This window comes from Drosophila biarmipes, chromosome 3L (assembly GCF_025231255.1).
Source record: "Drosophila biarmipes strain raj3 chromosome 3L, RU_DBia_V1.1, whole genome shotgun sequence".
Classification (NCBI taxonomy): Eukaryota; Metazoa; Arthropoda; class Insecta; order Diptera; family Drosophilidae; genus Drosophila; species Drosophila biarmipes.
The window spans coordinates 15305002-15327037 of record NC_066613.1 but is presented as its reverse complement, the minus strand read 5'-3'; the positions used below and the strand labels follow the sequence as shown (position 1 = coordinate 15327037).

At 39.4% G+C, this 22036-nt stretch overlaps 1 protein-coding gene across 7 annotated transcripts in view; it reads right to left on the bottom strand.

Annotated features, from left to right (window-relative positions):
* Positions 1–22036, bottom strand: part of LOC108034893 (cyclin-dependent kinase 14) — a 99105-nt gene that overhangs the window by 29150 nt on the left and 47919 nt on the right. The gene's annotated exons all lie outside the window — the stretch shown is intronic.

The window sequence follows — 22036 nt, the reverse complement described above, 5'->3', positions numbered from 1 at the left end:
CCACCCAACACTTCACTTTACAGTTTTCCCCTTCGAGCCATTAGCTTTGACAGTTAACTACTATAGGTGCTGGGGGAAAGGAGGAGAATTTCCGGGTTTCGGAATGCCAATCAACGCCTACTGGACAGCCTCCCTCTTTTTTCGGGTCAATATGCCAAGCTCTTTGTGGTCTGTGGCTGTGAAACCACAGGATTGTGGTCCTCCTTTCCTGACTCCTTGCCCTGAATCTGACATTTGCTTGCAAATGTTTACACTTTATTCCAATCAACTTGAGGCTCCAATAGCAAATTTATAAAATTAACCCCTAGGCACAGGGAAAAATAATTTAAGAAACAAAACACAATTTTAAAGTTATTTTTGTGAGAACTGTAATAAATATTTAAAATTAAAGTATTTTATTAAAATATTTTAATATTTTAAATTTTGAAATGTATCTTGGTAATTTCTTTTTGAAACCCTTTAAACCTTTTAAGGCAGCTTAAACCCAAAGACCATTTATAGTCACAGCTCATAAAAGGGAGAATGAGGATAAATGGTCAGGGCCTTTTTCGGAGGGTGTTCAGGGCAAACATCAAGGATATTTTGAATGCGCCTAATATGCAAATGAATCGACGACGAAGCTACTGGCAAACAAAAGGCGAAAAAATTGCCTAAGCTTTTGTACAAATTTATATGGCAGCGCCGGTAAAAAAAAGGACACGAAACGGGTGAAATCAGAAAGGACACTGGAGAGGCGGTACGCGGTGGTTTTTGCCTTCCAATTTCTAAAACGGAAACACAAAAGGCAGAACCAGCAGGGCCATGTTGGCCAAGTTTACCTGGTCTGAATGTATCCCCTTGACAGGAAAAAAAGGCAAGGAGAAAACGCGAAACGAGTCAAACGGAAATTGGTTGGATATTAGCTTACCGCCAACACACACTCGCAAATCCTTTTTTCGGGTGTCCTGGTGAGCCTGCAATTTGCTAACGATATGCATACAAGTGGGCGTGCAGCAAAGTCGCCAAAAAGGCAGGGAGTTGGAGGAAAAATCCAAGAGGATTTCCCTGGCCAAAAGTCAATAAATTCTAATCAAGCAGAGTGAGCGGCCACAAAGAAAGTACCCAGAAAAAAGCTTAATTTTCTCATCTGATTCTTTGATTTGGGCCGTATCATGTACTCCCAGTAATGGTCATCATCTGGCAGCAGGCAAAATAAATTATGGCAAGCCATAAGCTGCCAGTCAGAGCAGCAAATATGTATGTTTAATTAATAGCAACCCAAGGGAGACTAAAACACAAGACCTTCGGAGCCACCCTTGTGGCAAAGAAATGATGTCACCCACCACAAATCACAAAATTACCGCAAATCGTCGCTACAAATAAGCAATTTATTTGCCAAGTCAACGGGGGAATGAGTCTGGGGAGTCGAGAATGCATTGCGAAATGCCCCAAAATCATCTTGCAGGGGTGATGGCCAAAGAAATCTCATAAAGTTGTGCCAAAACACGTCGGAAAAGTGGCCGGAGTTGGAAATGTTGGAGCAGGGAAATGTAATCAATAAAATATGTTCAACATAAAGTACGAACCAAAAGGGGGTTGGCTGATTTTTGAAAAGCGGGGGAAGTAAAAGTTCAAGTCAGTAGCAATATAGTCTTCATAAACAATATATTATCATGCCAAAGAAATCAAAAAATTTATAAATTTCCTTTAAAGGTGTTCAAAAGTATGCAACAAATTTTTTACTTGGATCTTATTTTATTGCATATTTTTAAGCACCCTTATATGTGATTTTTGAACTGCAGTTCTTTTATTCTTTTATAAGTATTCTTATATTTTGCGCTATCATTTCAGCCCCAACTGTATGCACATTATGCAATCCTACCGCAAAACCCAACTTGCCACACAGCATTACATCAACTCTGGTTATGTTCTTCCCTCAAATTTATGGACCTCACTCTTTTCAGTCGGATCGCCAGGGCAAAATATGAAATGAGCATTTTGTGGCAGGCAAGTTGGCTTCGCTGCCAAACGGAAAATCCCTCTAGACGTATCCCAACTTTAAAAAGTGTTCTTCGCTTTAGAGACCCCGGGTGATTTAAACGCCAACACCCAAACAAATACCGCTGACGCATGAGTGACAGGACAGGGCGAGAACACAGGACTCGGACATTGGCAGCAGGACCTCAGGAAAGCCAATTGAACAAAGCTCGCAAATTGCAGAAAGAGATGGGGCCAACTGGACGGATAGAGACGGTGATAGAGACAACAGCAGCGGCCAGCCAAATTAAATCAAAGCAAAACCACAAAAGGAAAAGGCCAGCAGAAACGAAGAAAAAGTGTGGAAAACTTCATCGAGTAAATGCAATAAATTTGCAAGGATCTGGAGAAAGAGAGAGAAGCTGTCAGAGCGAAACAGAGATATATGGTTAGAAGGAGAGCACAAACGAAAACCTATTATGCCTGGGGCACATTGAATTCGCTTCTACTTCTATCCCAAAGGACTTAACGGGTACTAAAACCTAAAAAGCCCCCGAAAACTTCCAAAACTAGGAAAGTGTTGAGCTGGCAAAGGATTGCCAGCCTTAGATAGCCATAAAATCGGTATCGAACCGAAACGCCCAAAGATTATGACGAGCCAATGGGTAATCAACTGGTTAAGGCTGGGCCATTTCCGGGAATTTTATGCGATAAGTTTGCCACTGTAAGAGGGATTTACAACTTTACACTTGGAAAAGTGTGAATATCACACAAATTTCACAAATATATTAAGAGGAAGGAAGGATGGTTTTCATAAAATTTACAAGAGTAAATCTTTGAACTTGTAAATCTTTTGTAAAAGAGATTCAATCGATGCACATTTCAGTTACTTTTTGTATTCCCTATTTTCTTGTTGTGTATCTATGAAATCGCTTTTTCAGGATTAGACCGCACTCAAACCTCCGCTGACCGATGGTAACTAACGCAGGCCACGCAGACAATAGACGAAATCAGTAATTTATCCTTCAAATTGGCCACCGCACTCGAAAGCAGCAGACAAAGCTTAAATCCAATTGAGTCCGGAATCCAGGACCCGGAATCCAGAATCCGGAGCTGATGTGACACTTCAATTGCTGACAAAATACATCGCATTAACGAAGCTTCCTTGGAATCGGGCGACAATGGAAACAGCGGGCAGTGCAATTTGCCGAGTCAAATTAAATGTTAAATTTCAAGAGAGATTGCACTCGGCGTGACGACTGATGTGGTTCTGCAATTAAGGCTTTTTTGCAATTTAATCAATTTATCAATTAAGCAAAAAGAAAAAAGAATGCCCGAGGAGGACATTTTCAGCTGCTGTTGCTGTTCTTTATTTTTCATTATTCAGCTTGCAGCTTCTGCTTTAAAAGGCAATTTCATTAGCATTTCAAAGTGCCGCTTGTGGCTCCTCCCCTCTTTTCCACCCATTTCTCCCAATGTGCCGGCGAACAGAGTCAATAATGTTGTTAATTGCCCTCCTCCAAGTGGGCGTGGCTCTTGTTGAACAATGCTGTTGCGCGTCGGCAATTAACTTTTGTAAATAATGCATAATTGTCGAGCGGAATGTGAAAAAATAAAATAAAAACAGGGAAACAAGGGGCGAAAAAAGTATAAAAAATATATATAAAAACAAGTACAGCGTCCAATGAACTGTTTAAACTTTAAACTACTGGATGCCCGGGGCCAAAGGGTTCTCGGCTGATCAGTCTGCCGAGTTCAATTGAATCAGTTGGCCAGACGGGTTGGTTAATTGTTTAAATGATTTGCATATTCGAGAACAAAAGAAAGATGTATACATGTCGGGTTTCGAGTTGTCTATTTTTTGATGCACATGAAAAGCTGTTAAAGCCCTTTGGTTTATAAAAATTATTTGTAAAAAACATTTCCAAAGCTCAACTTTGCTCTAAAACTCCAAAACCGCTCTCAAACTGTGGCAACCTCCCACTTCAATTAATCCTCCATATTCCCAATTTTATTATACTTTTTTCACAGCATAGTTTGCATGCTGACGAGCTTATGAAAAGTGTGAATGGATGGGACATCCACGACAACGATGGCTGTGAACTTTTTAATTTAATTAATAGACGCTGCCGCTGCCAACAAAAACGACAAAGTACAAAAATGAGACACAGACGCCCGGGAAAAACAACAATGTTAACGGGAGGAAAGCAAAGGCAAAGGCATTGAATTACACAAAGTTCAGGGGGGTCAGGAAAATCAGGGGGCGGGAGTTATCAACTGAGGTGGGCGCAGGCTGCCATGCCAACGCACTTAAAACTTATTATTAATTAAAAATAATTTTTGCAGCCGAGGCGTGTGGTAATTTATGGATTCGAAGGATTTAAGGAGCTCAGTTTTCGGCGGCGCACCGCAGAAATGTCAACCACTCAAGCATTGCAGGTGTGGTTGCACAGAAAGAAATTTATTAGACTTTACAACTACAATTTTAAAGCTGACATTTAACGAACAACAAAATTAGCAAATAAACTAAGTCAATTTGATTTTTGAAGGATTTAAAGTACAATGTTAAGATGTAAACTTATTACTTAAGATTTTACCCTTTATGTACATTTCTTTCAGTGCCTTCGTAGTTGCCGCTCCTGTTTTGCTCTTATTCCCCACAATTTTCTTCACTACACAATTAACTTTAATGACTGTAAAAAGAGCCATGTACCGGGGCACTTAAGTGGAGAATTTTTGGGTGAGGTAGATGTACCACAGACGGCAGACAGTTGAAATTGTAAAATTGTTTGTGGCATTAAGTGCGGTTAAGTGGTTTTTACCAAGGTGTCCTGTCGCCTCCGTTCACGTTGGTTCTTTTTGACAGAAATTGAAAATTACAACAAGCTTTCATACTCGCCGTCGTCGTCTTCTATTCACGGCACATCAAAGTGAGTGAGCTTAAGTCAGTTGCCAGAAACCGATTTATGCTTTTGTCAGCTGAATTTGAATTGCAGTTCAGTTGCCAGGCCCCGAGGCTCCCGAAAAAGGTGAGCAAAAGAAACCAACGCCGACTTGTAAATCTTGGCCAAACAAGTTAACACTTCCCCGGGACATTTTGGATACCGAACGGAGTGAGGGTAATACGGAGTTAGACAGCCAGACAATCAGACAGGCCTGCCGGCTATATAAAGAGGATTTACCAGGAGGGAGGATTCGGCGACACAACAACGGGCAGAAGGTTCAAATACCCGACATCGAAAAGGCGCAAAATATGTATTTCAAAGGTTGGTGATAGACTTCTGTAAATACACTAAAGTTTGGTGCGCATAACAAGGAACCCTCATGAGAAAGGACCGAAGAAAGCACTACCTATGGAAAAGGGTTTTTAAAATATTAGATCTTTTCAATTTTATGCCTTCGATTTCAACTTTTATATTAATTCCTTAAAAAATAATAGTATTTAACCCTTTATCCAGTTTTAAAGAGCATTCCTTGTTAGACTTTCCGCAAACCCTTGGCTCCAGAGAACTTTATCCAATTCCTGTCAATTGAACACGCAACATTTGGGCTCCGAAAAGGATATCCATTGGCAAATAAAATATTTAAGCCAAACATTGCGCCAGGACATGGCCAAATTGAAGGCTCAATAAGGGCAACTTTTCCACACTTGCCAACTCCACTCCAAATTTTTCTCGGAAATTTCCCCATTCTCGCCACTAAACCGTTTTGCAAAAATTGTCAGAGGCCTTTGGCAAAACTTATCCCTTTGCCATAACAAATAAGAAAAGAAGAGCCAAGCCTTTTCGACAAAAATCAATAAATATTTGAGGAGCCGGAAGGCAGGGAACAATCCTCGAGATTGCATTTAATTTAAAACTCATAAATACGAAATGCGCTCGCTGCCTTGATAATCATAATAAAACTGTGAATAAATTGCAAAAGAGATTGCTGTGTAGCGAAAAAAATAAAACAATTTGTCTGGGCATCTCCCTCTGCCAAAAAATCAAAGATGAAATGTTATGGAAAATTATTGAAAATTCCTCAAGTGTAATTGAGTGTTAAATGCGACTCATCGTTCGTGTTCAAGTCATCCAAATGTCAGCAGGAAATAATTAAGAAAATATTTAGCCAGTTTTATTCGAGGCAAATTGAAATTGTTCACAAAACTTGAATTGAGCAGCAGGAGGAGCGGAAATTAGGGGGTAGAAGCCGAGGAAAAGTCCTCAGCAGACACAATTGCCGCTCTACTTGAGACACTATTTTCTCCGATGCTGGATGGGAATTATAATAGCTCCCTTACTGTCTGTTAACTTGGCAGATGAGCATGCTCCAGGATTTCATTTGTTGGAGCCTTCAACTTGTACTTCAACTTCAACTTGACTCGAACTTCCTTCTGCTCACGCATATTTTAAATGCACAAAATATGCTTGAAAGGGTTGAGAGGGGAGAAAGGGCTTTCTCCTTTGGTAAACATTTTTGCTGCAATTTAATTTGCTCCTTTGCATAACAATCAGCGGGGAGCATTTCTAGCTGGGATAATCAACGTTTTCACTCATATTCATTATCAAGTCGCTGACTTTTCTACGTCTCCTCTCTCGTTTTATCCCCTATATATATATATGGAGTATTTTCCTATCTGTATCTCCGCGCCTTGAAGTGGCCTCTAGGGTCTTCAGCTAATGGCCCGCGGCGCCGGAAGTTTTTTTGTGTAGACTCCGAGCTTCGTTTTACCCCAACTCCACTATTTGGGAGTCCATAGTGCACTTGCCTTTACACAATATAAGGCAACTCTTTCAAAGCACAAGAAAAAAAGTTGTTTATAATCAAATAAACGTAGAAAGATGCGTAATTTTTAATATTAAAATGTTTATAAATTACTTAATAGTGAATTTATTAAGTATACCTCTAAAGAAATTCATTCAATAAGAACTGTGTAAAATAAAAGATCTATAGATTAACATACATTTTATCTATACAGTTCGTTATAATAATTCTAAAATAAAAATCTCCTCATACTTTATATTTAACTCAATTATTTTCTTTTTTAAGAACTTCATTTATATTTTTTCCTGTGCATATTTCCTTCCGCCCTTTATCATTTTGGGTTGGAGTTTGTAAATATGAAGTTTGATAAGTGGGCGGTTCTGGAGGGGAGTGCCTAAGTGTTTGGCCTGGTTTAGGGGGAAACTTGGCAGCCTGAAAGGGAAAAGGAGAAACCGGGGAAAGGGTATCTCCACTTGACTTGGCGCAGACGGCAAACGTCGCCGAAAAAGTTCCTCTAGGTGCAGATGCTTTATGAGATTACTTGCCTGCCCAAAAGATATGAAAATGGAGATTCTCGCCCCATAAAAAAATGTGCAGTTGACAGGGGGTGCGGCACCGACTTTCAGCTGCAAATAATAATTTCAATGAATAAGAATGGCTGAACATTCCACGAAATCCGCGAATTATTAAAAGGAATTTATCTAATTAAGTTTTGGGCTTCTTGTACCACCCAGAAATGCTTCCTTCTTTTTTTATTTTCACGATTTGAGCCCACTGTGTTCCTAAGTTTCTTTGCCACCCAGTCACGCACTCACCCACACCAAGCTCTTATTGCCAAACAACTTTAGCAGAATGCTTTTGTTTATGTTCTCTTAAAATGGCAATCGCTGACTCCTCTGGCTTTTCTTTGTGTCTTTTTTTTGTAGGTTGCCACAAATGTCGTTACGTGCACAAGTTGCGCTTTTAAAATAATTACAAAAGGAGACAAGCTGAGAGTGCAGTCTGTTCTCCCTCAGCAAAAAAAATAACGAAAATGAAAATATGGTCAAAGTTTCCAAATAGCAAAAATGATGGGAAAAAAATGTAGCAAGCTTTTGTGCGATTTTTCTTTGGGGGGCAGGGTGAAGTTTGAGAGCCACTGCACGAGCAGCTGTTACACAAGAAAATGTCTAAAAAGACTGCACTGTATGGTTTATATCCATATAGATTGCATAACGACATCAGTTACCGGTTGACTCGAAGAGGAAAAAGAAAACCAAGCTAAACCAAGTGTGGCTAATGCGAATAGGGCGGAGATAGAGGCTTTCGGATTCAGCGTCTTGGAAAATATACTGCCAGCACTTCCTACCACATGTCAATAACTTCAGAGCCGAAAAAAAAAATAATACATATATTGCGTAAGAAAAATATGCAGCAACAGCTACAAAATAAGAACAACCAAGGAGCTTAGACAAAATGTATTATGCACAGACGATAAAACGTTTTGTGTTCGCGGGGCAGCAAAAAATAGGACAACAAAAAACGCAGGAAACAGTAGACAATGCAAAGCCTGTTAATATTTGGGGTGGCGGGAGGAAATGGCAAAAGGTTTCCCCGCATTAAAATGCCGCCAACGCAAGTTGACACTATTTCTTCAGGAAAGAGAGGAAAGTAATGGGGAGTTTGGGACAGGTGGTCCTTGCAAAAAAAATGGTTTAACTTTAAAGATGGAGAGGTAAGTTAAGAAGTTTTAAAAGTTATCCATATACCAAATAGAAGTAACCCCAATTTTTTAGATATTTAAAATCATTTTTTAAAATCCTAGAATAATTTTTTTATTAGTTGCAAAAATACTAAAATTATTATACAACTTTATAAATTTGCATTGAGTTGGTCTATGTTATTTTAATATATTAGCCTAGAACTAAAAAATGTTCATCCAACTTTTTAAAAGGCAACCTTACAATTTTTTTCAGTGTTCTCGGATTTGGACAACTTTCAGCCACGTCATCAGGCAAACATTAAGCCCAGCAGCAGCCAGAAACTGAACTGGGAACTGAGGCTGCCTTTTGTGGGGGCGTTAATGGGTTAAAAGTGCGCTTAGAGCGTGTATAGATTTTATAATGTGTTTGCTCTGAGTCAAACCCCCCTTTTTTCCCCACCTTTGCATCTTGCATGAGTTGCAGTTTTTTTTGCATCAGCCAAGAGAAAGGAAAAGAGGACGACACCTGCAAGCGGCATTTTTCTCACTCGTCCTTTGCCATTTTCACTTCCGCATTTCCGCTGAGCCGGCAAACTTTTTCCCAAGTGTACGCGTGTGTGTGCGTAAGTGTAGTGTGCGTACGTATGTGTGTGTGGGTTGATTACAAAATACAGTTTAATGTTGATTACACATGCAAGGAGCACAGCCTGCAGGCCAAGGAGCTACACTCGAAAAAAAGATTACTCGTTTTGTAAGTCCAAGAATGTATAGAATTAGAGTTTTATAATATTATTTTTATTTTGTATTTTAAAGCCACGAATAAATCGAAAGTGTGACTAACTAAACCCGAGATACAGTTTATTTAAGAATTTAAAATTGGATAAACGTTGTAATAACTTAAGCTTGTATTTTTTAAGGCCTACAGCTATTTGTGTATTTTTTTCTCTGCAAATACGGGCTGTTGCCGATGGTGACTCGACTTTTGCCGTAACAAAAGGCTTCTTCTGCCAGTGACTATCCATCTATATGTCCCTATCTCTTTCCGGCAAAGTCTTCCCGTCTCTTTCCCTGGAGCTCAGTTGCTCTTAAGCCTCATTACTCATACAATGTTGACACTAAACTAGTTGTCTGGCATGCATGTATTAATATAAAAGTGCGAAAAATGTCTGTTCTTCCTTGAAATGGCTCTGGAAATGATACCAAACAGCTTGAACTTGCTTTAAGTAAATCTGGGAAATGTTTAGGGCTCTTAAGCAAGTTGAAGAATGATAGAAATATCCGAAACATTTGAGGTAAAATGCAGCACAGATTTTTCATAGTTAAATATCTCGGTAAGCACAGTCAACAGTTTGACATTTACTGATCAATCAGACCCGTACAAAACAATCACGCAATCAACTTAAGTATGCAAATTATTATAAATTTGTTTTGTTTATGAACTGCTAATGATTTGGTTACGATTTTTATGTGTTTTGCTGTTTTTTGCTGCCGCTTTTCGTTCTGTTTTTGTGTGTTTGGCGTGTACAGGAAATGAGGAAAACTGTCGCAAATTTGATTTACAACACGCGAGCGAATGGGAGGAGAAAAAAATTGTTGCAGCAAAATTTCCATGTCACCCACAGAGTCTGGAAAGACTTGACAATTGTCATGACGGATTATTCATTATTCAACAATGCGCGGCGAACGTGATGTAGCGCTCGAAAGCAAATGATGGCGATAATGATAATGATGATGCCCCGCCGAACGAGCGAGAGTTGCAAATTTGATAATCACAAAATTATATTAAATTTAATGCGATTTGGCTAAGTTTTAACACACTTTCTGAGGACACACGTAAACAAAGCTACTGGGCCGCATGAAAAAGTGAATGTTGGCCATGTATTCGAGTCTTAACACCTATCCGCCACTCAGTAAGTTTATCTCGTTGGCTCACGAAGGTGTTAAATGGAAATCGTATACCATTTTCTTTGTCATGCAATGGTGGTTTTAATCGCTGCAGAAATATCAAAAATATCAAATTATATAAATGGAAAGTACTGGTCAAACCATGGTACTTTTTGAGGTACATATGTATAAAAGCCTTAAATATTTTTGTGGAATATATTTTCACAATTACCTTTCATAAAGTTTAAAACCTTTAGATATTTTGGAAACATTTTCTACAACTTTTTCACGGGGAGGATTGTACTTTTCACTCCCCTCCCATAAACGTCAAAATTTCCCTTATTCATTAGCCAACAATGGCCCATGAAAAAAAGAGGCAAAATCTGTTCGTATCTGTTCCTGAAACTTTCCCCCATTACCTGAACATGTCAATCTAAAAGGACCACCCAGGAAGCGAAAAAGAAAAGAAATTCAATTTCCAATCTCTCCACCATTTTTTGATAAATGAATTTAAAACTTTCGACAGCTTTAATGAAAATAAATATTAATTTGTTTTTCGGTCCAACGCAAAGCCTTCTAGCCCGGGGATTAGCTTGTCGGGTCTTAGGTAGCTGCCAGTTTCGACAACTTTAATGGGTTTAAAATTAGAAACAGCCCTCAAAGTTGAAAAAATAAATGCAAACAGAAGGTTAAATGGAAATGGATAAAGTGTGAAACAAAATATTTTGTGACAATTTCAGGAGTGGGATCTTTGTAGAAACACACCCCGAATTCACATCAATGGCTGTCATTGGCAACCGGGAAATTTTCTAAATAAATCATAGGCGAAAAAACGGGACAAATAAAGGGAAAACAAGGCAGGCGAGCTCGCTTATCGAGTATTTAACTTGGGTTTGGGCGTTTTGCTGGTTGTTTTCAAGAGGCTCAGAGTGGGGTTTCGTTTGGGAAATCCACCTTTGGAGCTGGTCAAACAATGGTGTGCCTACCACAAACTGCAGAGGGTTCCCTCGTATCGATTGCAGGTCCTGAAGCCCCCCAACTTACCCACCCAACCCACACCACTCGTACATTATGCAAAACCACCCCCAGCAACAAGAGCGCCGCCTGGCTGATAAGCAACAAGGCAACAAAATGTTGAATGTTGCAAATGCCAACGTGTGGCAGCTTGTGATAGCAGCGCGAAGACTCCCAAAAAGGGGGTTGCTATTTGCTACACTGGAAAAACAAGTTAACTCCTTTATATTTTATTTAGTTTTAAATTATGAAGATCCGTTGGATACCTTTTAAATCTAATGAAAATTTTTTGATTTCTAAAATTTGTTATATATTTCAAAGTGTTTATTTTAGATAGAATGTCACCACCAGTAATCAGATTATAATAAAATAAAATAATATTTTTTTTATACATAAGCCTTTTAAAAAATATTTTTTTACAAATAGGTTTTTCCTTCTGTGCATTTTGTTATGCCCATTTTGAGTGATGTATGGGAGGGGGGTTGGTGGTTTGGGATGGTGAGTGGTTGAGGTGGTGGTTTCAGGTTTTGTTGGCCATGCAAATCCGTCACGGTGCGTCCGCCACTGGTCCAAAATGAACCCCCGAAAATTTCCGGACCATGCGAAAAAGTAGAGGCGACGACAACTGGCAGGCCGGGTGTGAGCAATATTTTCGCAGCGACTGTGCGAATGTTAAACCATGAACCGTGGACTGGGATAAAAAGCCCAGCGTGGCACGTGTCTGCACTTTGAGCTCAAACGAAGCAGCAGCCAACTCCATTAGCGGTGTTCAGGGGCGCCGAGGATTAAGGGGGCTGCAAGATGCCTTCACCTGGGGCCACCGGTTATCGAGGGAGTCCTTGTTGCACGATTGCTGCCTTTTTTCCATTTTATTTTCGCCCAGTTCCTTCATTTTTTCCAAGCTGTTTGTTACCTACTGCACTTCAAATGCAGTCAGCCATAAACCGGATTTGGAAGAATGATATGGGTAGGGATAGCCTAGAGTTATTGCTTATAGGTAAGGGAACTTTAAAATGTTTGAAGCAATTTAAAAAGTATTTAATACCCTATTTTCTAGTGGAATATCTCATTTACTATCACAAAATTATAGTACATAATCATATAGCTTATCTATTTATTTCTTACTCTCTAAGTCTACCCTCAAATCCTGAAATATTTAACGAACTTGAACTATTTCCCATTCTTTTTTCCGGTTGTTTCACCAGCTTAAGTGCCTCTCCATCGATTCTCAATTTCGAAGATATTTCCTTTGGCATTTTCTCATTTTCAGCTTTGCTGCCCTGATTTCTAAGCGTTTTCCGCCCCTAAAATCCCCCCATCTTGCGCTCACGTCTTGGTTCATTATTTTTTATGGCCCAGGCCATTATCTATTTACATATGTCTTGGCTATACGCCGTGTCTCCTTGGCAGCTTTTCTTTTATTAGATTTCGCATTTCCATTTTATTGGCAATTCACGTGCAGTCGCTGTCAAACTGTAAATTCGCATTTAACGCGAGATATTCACACTTCTAGTTTGTGTATTAAACATCCTTCAGTGGCCTCCTCCCATGGCAAACAATTTAGCTTGCATTTCCCTTGCCCCATCGGCAAATGCTGGCTCTCAAACAGATTTACATGCGATTTGCATAAATTGAGAGCTTCCTTTGAGGCCGCCGCTGATGACGATGCGGATGTTGTCGTCCCAGCTCTTTGGAGTTGCTCATGTCCCGGTCCCCGAGGCCACTTCCTCGGATCTCCATCCCCGCTTAAAGAACTCCAGACAGGAGAGCTCCCTTTTCAAATGAATTTAAATCTCTGACAAAGAAATGGGCTGACGTTTTGCAAAAGTTAATGTTTCAATTATTCTATAAATTCAAAGGCAAAAATAAATCACTGAGAAAAATGTTTGGAATATATGAAATAAAAAATTGAAAATAATATTACTAATTTAAGGGATTTAAATCACATTACAATTGAATAACTATATTAAACAATTTTTAATACGCAGAAATGTTATGATTTATTCTGAAATCAAATCTTTTTACCAGATTTTAAATAAATATATTCAAAGTTATTTAAATTATGACAATTTAAAGATTACCAATTTGTATTTTCCTCTTTCCCAGCAATTAGTTATGAGCCAAATGGCCTCTTTCAAAAGCACCCCTATTGATTTCCGCCCGCTGGGAATTATTTTGATTGGAATTCTTCTTGATTTCGGTCACATTTTGTGGGGCCATTGAAGGGTTAAGCGTTTATTCTTTGCATTGAATTTTCCGGTGGCCTGAGAGTGAACAATTTGATTTGACATAATTGGGGTAAAGTCAAGCGGAAACGATTATTGTGTGCATGTGAGTTTGGTTTGGGGGAAAAATGGGAGGAGGTGTGGAAAGTGGGCGTGTGCACAAGCAAAGTAATTCAATTTCCTGGCTTACAGCACTCTTTTTTTGGCTGCTGGTCAAGGGAAAAGAGAAGGGTTTGCTTTGGCTGGCCATGTGTAGCCCGGGTTTTTTTTTGTACATTTTTTCTGCTGTCGCATTGCGTCAGCGAATATGAAGCCACCCCCATATCACCCACTTAACACCCTCTTTTCACCCACTCACCTGCTGCCACCCCATTTAACCCACCCAGGCAGTTAGTTTAAACTTGTTTGCTCCCACTTTTCTATTTTTTTCGTTGCTAGCTGGCCTTTGCATTAAAAATGCATGCGAAAGTCGTTTGACAAAAGTTTTCCACTACCAGATAGACAAAGGGGGAGGCGGAAAAACTGGGAGGGGGAAAAGGGGCCTGGGTGAGGAGACACCTTGAAGGCCAAAGGCAAAGTTGCCCTCAAGCAAAGCTGACAGTTACATGCGGGTTAGACAAGATTCTCCCAGAGATTTGCTTTAAAATGCAAGCACTTAAGGGAAAAGCGGAAAAGGGCAAAGGGAAGGGTTCTTACGACACAAGCCAGACAATCGATAATTTTCCAGCAATTCAATTATGGGTTTCCAGGACACACACATGCCACAACAAATCGAAATTCCCACGGCCATTGAAATAACTTCAAGGCGAAGAAAATATTATCAAATAACAGCGAAAAACATCCGAGTTATGTCACACAAATGAACAAAATGATAAAGAAAATTCTGAAGGGGAAAAATACTATGGAAAAATTCGTTGGCAAAATGTCAGGCAAAAATGTTGACATTGTTTGGCTTAAGATACAAAACACACGGACTGCAAAAAAAAAGTCAGGCATTGTTGGGCGAAGAAGTTGACAAATCAAGTTTTCCTCCTTGGTATTTTTCTTGTGCATAACGAGCTCAGAAATGTGTGTGTTTGGATTGCAGCGAGCGAAATGAAAAGCAAACGAAAAGGAAAATTATGAAAATGCACAAGATGCAGATTCTTCTAATGGAAAGGCTTAAAGCAAGCCAACTTGTCAAGTGGAAATGGGGAAAAGTCTATTTAGTTTGCGAGATATATGATTCGCATTTGCAAGCAGAAATCATAAAACTAAAATTTAAAATCCCCAAGCAAATGTAGCAAGGAATTTATATTTAAATAGGCGAGCTAAGTTAAAGATACTTGATAGTATGGATACGTTTTGACTTTAAAATCTCAAATATTAACACATAAATGTATCCTGAAAATGTCTATATTTTCTTATGGATATTTTTTAACACAGAAGTCCTTCAGAAGTAGACTAATCCGGCTAAATAAGCTAAGCCCAGGACTTGGGAGCTTAAAGTCTCATCCGCAATCCATTAGAGCCAGTCAAAGTGCCATAAATAATGCCCTCACAATGCATCACCGAGGGCAGACACAAATACAAATCGCCAGGGGCGAGGTAAAGGATTCGAGTTGGTAGCAAAGAGCACATGCTCACTGCACACCCATCCAGGCTTTTATTCAAATTGTCAACTCGAAAATGGGCTGCAAAACAAAAAAATATAAGGGGAAAAACTGAAAATCAGCACGCCAGAAAAGAACAGAAGCTGAACAGATCCAACTGCAGAGTTCAACTGAGCGTATGTGCAATGTTTGCGAATGACAATTTACGAGTGGCCAGGAAAGGACGAATGCCAGGACTCACTTGCTACGGCACTTCTCCGCTAATTGCCAGCAAAACAAGCTCTCAAATCAACTTTGCACACACAGAGAAAAATTCTAAAAATCTTATATAGCACTATAAAGTGCATTTAACTTCCATTTTAATACTTACGTAATTTTCTCTGTGTACCCTACACATATTTTACTGCCAAATAATAAGTACCAACACTTTTTAGTATTTATTTGCTATTTTCCAGAGCTCACAAATTTTTTTTAATTTTTTTTTTTTACGAAGCCCGATAGACTATGACTCTTATGCTAATTTCCAGCCACAACAAATGTTTGTGTCCCAACTTTGCACACCTCCAATTTAACCCACCGACAACACCTGTCCCGATGACATTGAACGATATGCCGCCTCGTTTTGCAGGTGAAGGGAACAAGATGTTGGCCCACTGGCTAGAAACCTCAACACTCCCTCTTTTCACCAACTTTGATTGATGGCTTTAACAACTTTTCCTTTGGTTTGTCTGGTTCTTTTGTTTCACGCTCTTCTTTTTTGTGGTAACACTCAAGGACATCCGAGAATAACCGGCGAAACACCAAAAAGCTTTCAGTCAAATGAGTAACGACACTCACGGAAATGCCGCAACACGAAAAAAAAGGAAAAGTAATCTATTTGAGGTGAAAAAGTTCGGCAATCAGTGCACATCAAAATTCAGATTTTAAAAAAGGAAGCCAATATAATACTTAATATATGATCTCTTTCCTTAGAATTTCAATTACAAACTTTAGAAGCCTCTAAATTTTGGTCTTGACAACTACAAGCCAAAGTTCCCGAATTATTTATCATTTGGCCAGCAACTAGTTCCGCAGCAAACTTCACTTTTTAATAAGCCCTAAAGTTTTTAGAACTTTTTTTTATGTAATTTCAAAATTTACGACTTCGTTGTCGAGACCTAAAACAAAACCTTAAAAAATATGCCCAAAGAAGAAGAGAAGTAATCCAAAAGGAGCACACACAAGTAAAATAAAAAGCAAAAACTTGTTTATGACTTGCAAATTTCCTGTTAAAGGCGAAACAAGCGCAGTCCTAAAAAAAATTGCTACTAGAAATGAGCAAACTTGTCCAAGAAGCAAATCCACTTTTTCGAACTGGGAGGGATGCGAAAAACGAGTGGCTGGAGGAGGACGAATGACAAACGAACTAGAAATCCCCGCACTTGGGTAAATAACTAAGACGGAAGTGTAGCCATTCGACCGGAGGCCAAAAGGCAGGACGAGATGAGATGAGGTGGGTAAATGAACTTTAAAATGGATATCCCCGAGGTGGAACGCGGATCCGGGGACTCGCAACTAATGTAATCAAATCAAAATGAAACGCCAGCCAAGCAACTAACCAAAGGCAAATTGCCAGCCAGAGATGACCGAGTTAGGAAAGAGTTTGTCAATGATATCTAAAATATTGTTAAAAAAAAAGTTCTCAAGTTACTTTCAGGACAGTAATTTTATCAAATATGGTAAACTAAATTGAATAATTTTTCAATTAGCTTTTTTTAAAACTAGAGGAACACAGTTGTTCCAAAACACTCACAAATGAGTAGTAAAATAAGTAACTTTATTGAGAAGCGCTAAGAGAGGGCCTATTTATCTGTTACTACATGGGCTAACGAAAATTCAAAGAATAATTAAGTACCGCATAATATTATGGTATAAAATGCGTCTTAAACAATTTTTCAATTTACAATTCGTAACCAAGCAATTAAAACCCATCAAATCCACATTAAAAATCGAATGACTAACAAAATGTATGATCTCATCACATTGTGTCGATAAACCAATTTCATACTTCCTTACGTAAAACAAATTAAATTGAAAATGTAATTCCCATATCGCTGGCCATCTCTGGCGACCGGAGAGCATTGGACTCGAGGCAATCGGAAGATGGCGAAAGGAAATATTGTCATTGAAATGCAAGTCCTGTGCCACCGCTCCTCCACCTGGGCAAATGCAAATTGAGCGGCAGTCGGGAGATGGAAATGGAGATGCAGAGACAACAACCATAATAATAATAATAAAAATAAAAATAATTTGCAACAAAAGTCAGTCAAGTGCTTGGCGGTCGAGTTGGTTAACCGCAGAAGAGACTTTTTGCTCCTTGTTTGTGCCATTGTCAATATTTGCCACCGCCGTCTGGTTTGTCATCATCATCGAAGTGATGACTTCTCCGCCCCATCTTCATCGATATGCAGACGACACAGAAATCTCAGGGCGAAGACAAATTTTTTCTGTATTTTCCTTCTCTGCGATTGCTTTTGAGGATATAACTGCGAGGCCTCAGTCTTTTGATAAGCAACCAACGCAGTGCACTTCATTTGCAAGCTATCATTTGTTTATTTATTTGTAAATTTACTCTGAGAGTTTCTGCTAATGGAAACGATAACTTTTTCCCAGAACCCTCTTGCAAGTTGCTAATTGAAGTAGTTGCCCAGAGGGAAGTTGAGTCATGGTTGGGCTCAGGTTTACTAATTGAAATTCGTCTTGGCTAGTAAATTTAAATCAACATTTCTTCTAACTTTTCTACCGAGACCTGAAACACTTTCAGGTTAGGAAATAACTGACCCATGGTCAAAGTAAATGTAAAAAAATAAAGGAAAATAATTTTCAATTTGCCTGGGTCCCTCGACTTTCCAACAATTTATTGGAATATGTTTCTCGACCCTTCCTGTTCTGTTTCTACTTTCCCCCACTCAAGATTTATATGCACAACGGTAATTGTAGACGCTTGGTATGCGCCGCTCGTGGTTTATTATTACCCCACACCACTCGACTTTTCAAGCTGCTTTTCCCACTCCAAGTGTGTGTTTTGCTCTTCTTGAGCCAGGCAGCCAGCCAAGCAAACATTTCCAGCAGAGGAAACACACAATAATATGTGAAAAAGGGAACAAATATATACATATATATAAAAATGAAAATAAAAGAAAAATGCTGGCCAGACCCTAACAAGCGAGACAATAGCCAAAAGCTGTAAATTGTGGGCGGGGCTGAGCGGCAGACCAAACAACAAACTAGAACAATGAACAGCATACCGGCTGTCTAGAAGAATGTCTACTGCCTTTTGGATCAGTTTCAGCAAAACTGTAATTAAAACTGTGCCCGCAAAACTGTGCAGCCCCAGAGTCAAGAGTGTCAAGAGCAAAGATATGGAAAAGCCATTTCCAAGGCGAAAGCTCACGGAGAACTCAGGCTAAGAAGGAAATCATTTTACGGCAGCATGACAGGCAATAAACGAAAGCAGGAAAACCAGGAGGGTTCGTTGGGCTGAAGGTTGATGGAAGAGGAAGAGTACAAGGAAGCCATTACCTCGATGCAGGTGCCACATTTGCTGTGAGCACACATGCTCAGAGTCAACACCTTGAACCAGTTTAAGTGAAAAGAAAGGAGAAATTATGGCAGAGTGAGAGGCGCTGGGAAACTCAAAATAATGAAGTGCGAGGGCGCCGACACTGACATTTTCCTGAAGACCGGGAAAGCCCCACGATGACAAGGAGGCGACCTGCCCAGCAAGCAAAAGTCATTAGCGAAGCACATGATACGGCCAGAAGGGCACAGTGGTTTTTGGGCTAAGAAATATTAACTGAAAATATAAAAAAAAAACTACAAAAAAAATAGATTATATAAAGTAAATATTAAAAAAAAATAGCAAAATAGATAACTTTATGAAACTCGCGGAGAGAGGCCCTTTCGTTGGATTTCTCACTGAAGCACCCAAAGTTCTTAATCAAACCAGTGTACAGCTGGGTGGGCTTTTTGGCTAGATTTGTGGGGTAAATGCCGACAGTCGGAGGTGTCAGGAAATGCAGCAAAGTTTCCAGAGCCTAAGGCTGAAGAAGAAATTCTAGACGTGAGTGGCGGCCACTCCTCTGCAATCTCGCCTCCTGTTGTCATGTGCCCCATGTCAAATATTTAACACTTGGTTTATTTTGCATTTGTTTCGCTCCCCGTGGCACATGGAAATTAAATGTTTACGCTTTTTGTGGCAGCAAGTGGGCGTCGACGTCCCCAACTCAAGGAGGCAGAGCTCAAGTGGATTTCATGGGGTCCCAAACAAAATGGCAACCAATTTGCAGAACTGCCCCCCGAAAGGTCCCCCTAAAACTCCACATTTCCATATACAGCTCCATTCGCCCACGCAATCAATGCGGCAGAAATATTTCACACTTGCAGAAATGCAATCAGAAATCAGGAATCGAGATCGGGAATCGAGCCAAATGCCGACCAAATCACGTAGCATAATATTTTGTTATTTTGTCGGTTTGCAGCACTATGTGTCTGCATTGCATTGACAGGCATAAGTCTGTGAGATATGCCACAGCATGGAAATCTATATGCGAAAGCAGATTTTCAAAGTCACGCGCCACCAAACAGCGGCGAGCATGGGTTAAGACCCGCGCCACCACAAATGGCTAAAAGTCAGACAACAATCGATGATGAGCATATAAAGGGGTAAGCGGCGGGGCTGTGCGGCATAACATAGAAATTTTCTGAATGCTCTTTGGCAAACGAGCTTTGAATTCAACTTTGATTAAAGTGGGAATAATTTGAAGAGGTTTATTTAAGGCTGCTGAAAGGCTAGGTAAATATTTTGAGAAGCGAAGAGAGAGGCTGTTAGTCGATAAAGTTTGTTGTAGAAGGTGTCTGTTTTGATAAACTTAATGTTTTAAATTTTTTTTTAAGAATATTTCCATGTATTTCTTTTTGAGGAATCCCACTGTGTCTTATTTCATATTCAATATACCCATAAACCATATAGTGTACCCTTTATAAACTCCCATCCACAGCCACAATAAGAGACATCAGTTGAGCCTGAGACTTCGTCGCCGCGCAAGACGCCAGAACATTTCTATTAAAATGCGAAAAGCCTTGTGGCCACCCCCCACCAATTTCTTTGTATTTTCCGTGTTTATGCGGTGTCTAGTCTGGCTGTGTTTATCGCTGAAGCTTCTGCTTTTTCTGCTGCTGTTGGCATTGCACTTTGCATGCAAAAAACATAATAATCGGAAAGGGAAAGAGATAGTTGCGGAGAAAGGGAAAAAGCACGGACGTGTTAGTGCCTTCCGATCACAAATGTCGTGAACGTTGTTTGACGTCAGCGTAAGCCACCGAAAATAAACAATACAGCTGGGAGAAAAAATGCAGCGGCATAGATAAACAATAAACAAAGACACGAACAGCATCAGCAGAAATGGCAAATTGAAAACTGCATTAAGAAATGGCAAAAGAAAGGAGAAGCAAAGGGAGGATCCCTTGACATTCAGCACAGAATTAGAGTCGTTGAACGAGCAAGTGACAGCAAAAAAAAATTCAAGAATAACCTTAAGATGCCAAAAATAAAGTTGTAGAGGAAATAATGGGAACCAGACAAACAGGCGGCTGGTTTCCCAGTCATACACTCTAAACTATTTAAGATTTATATTTGTTTAATTTGAATACAAATAAAATTTTGTCATGGGTCAATGCTTACTTGGATATTATGAGAAGCGCAGAGAAGAGTTTTCTTAAAACTTAATTCAGCAAACAAATATTTTGAACTATTTTTCTCTCTGCAGCTAATTGCGAAATGACTCTTAAACTATTCCAGCCTAATTGAATTCTACGCGCGTTGCCAAACAACAGACAAGAAAAAAAACAGTACACAAACGCCAAAGAAACCAAACAACGAACATAGTAAAAGCCGCATTGAAAACAGAATTTTTACGATTTACGTCGGTAGGTTGTGAATTTCACTTAAAATACTTTTATTATGGGCGGTGAGCCTCTAAAGAAAATAAAGAGGAAAAAACCAAGGGCCCCTGCTCGCATTCAAGGCACGTTTTCCAGGCAACGTTGACGCTTGGCCTGGCATAAAAAAGCTTTGGTTTTTTTTTCTTCAGCTCCAGACAACACATGTACCTGTAATGGGCCCATTCGACAAGAGTCGAAACAGCAGCAACAATGAGCCGTTTAAAAACAAATTATCGAACATGTACGAAACGCCTGTCACCGGCAGTGGAGTAAAATAATAAAATGGAAAAGGAGAAAAATGTTTATGGACAGTCAATGATAGTCGGCGAAATGCAGAATAATCCCAAGCACGATGCCCCAAGGGGTTAAGCTGTCTGAACAGGGAAAATGCGTTTGGGGATCGGGGAACAAAAGATAAACACGTATAATTGACAGAAGTAGAACAAAGTCAGTGATGTAATGCAACTCAGGGACTGCCAGGTAAATGCTTAAGTGCTTCTAGTTGTCTTTTTATCAGTAAGCAGAATTCTTATTTATTTGTAAACAAATCGCACAATAATTCCCGATATTACTCATTTTATTGTCTAAATTAGTTTAAAATTTTAAAAAGCTGGTGATATATTTAATATCTGCAACCCAAAAATTTTATAAATATTTTATTTCCCAACATTAAATAGGTCTACAAAAATCTAAATCAAAACTAAAACATGTAGTTCAAATTAAATTATTTTTTATTTTTTCCTAACCTTACCCAACCCATTTTCCATTGCCCCAACCTTTAACCCCTTCACGGCGCTGTACCATTAACCCCACACACAGTTCACTGCCCAGTGCCACTCATCAATGTCACAAGCATAAGCACGGAAAAATCGAGGAAAACCCTCCACGTTGAGAGGCCTCACTAAATTGCTCAGAAATTCAGAAATACAGAAATTCGCGTAATAAAACACAGAAAA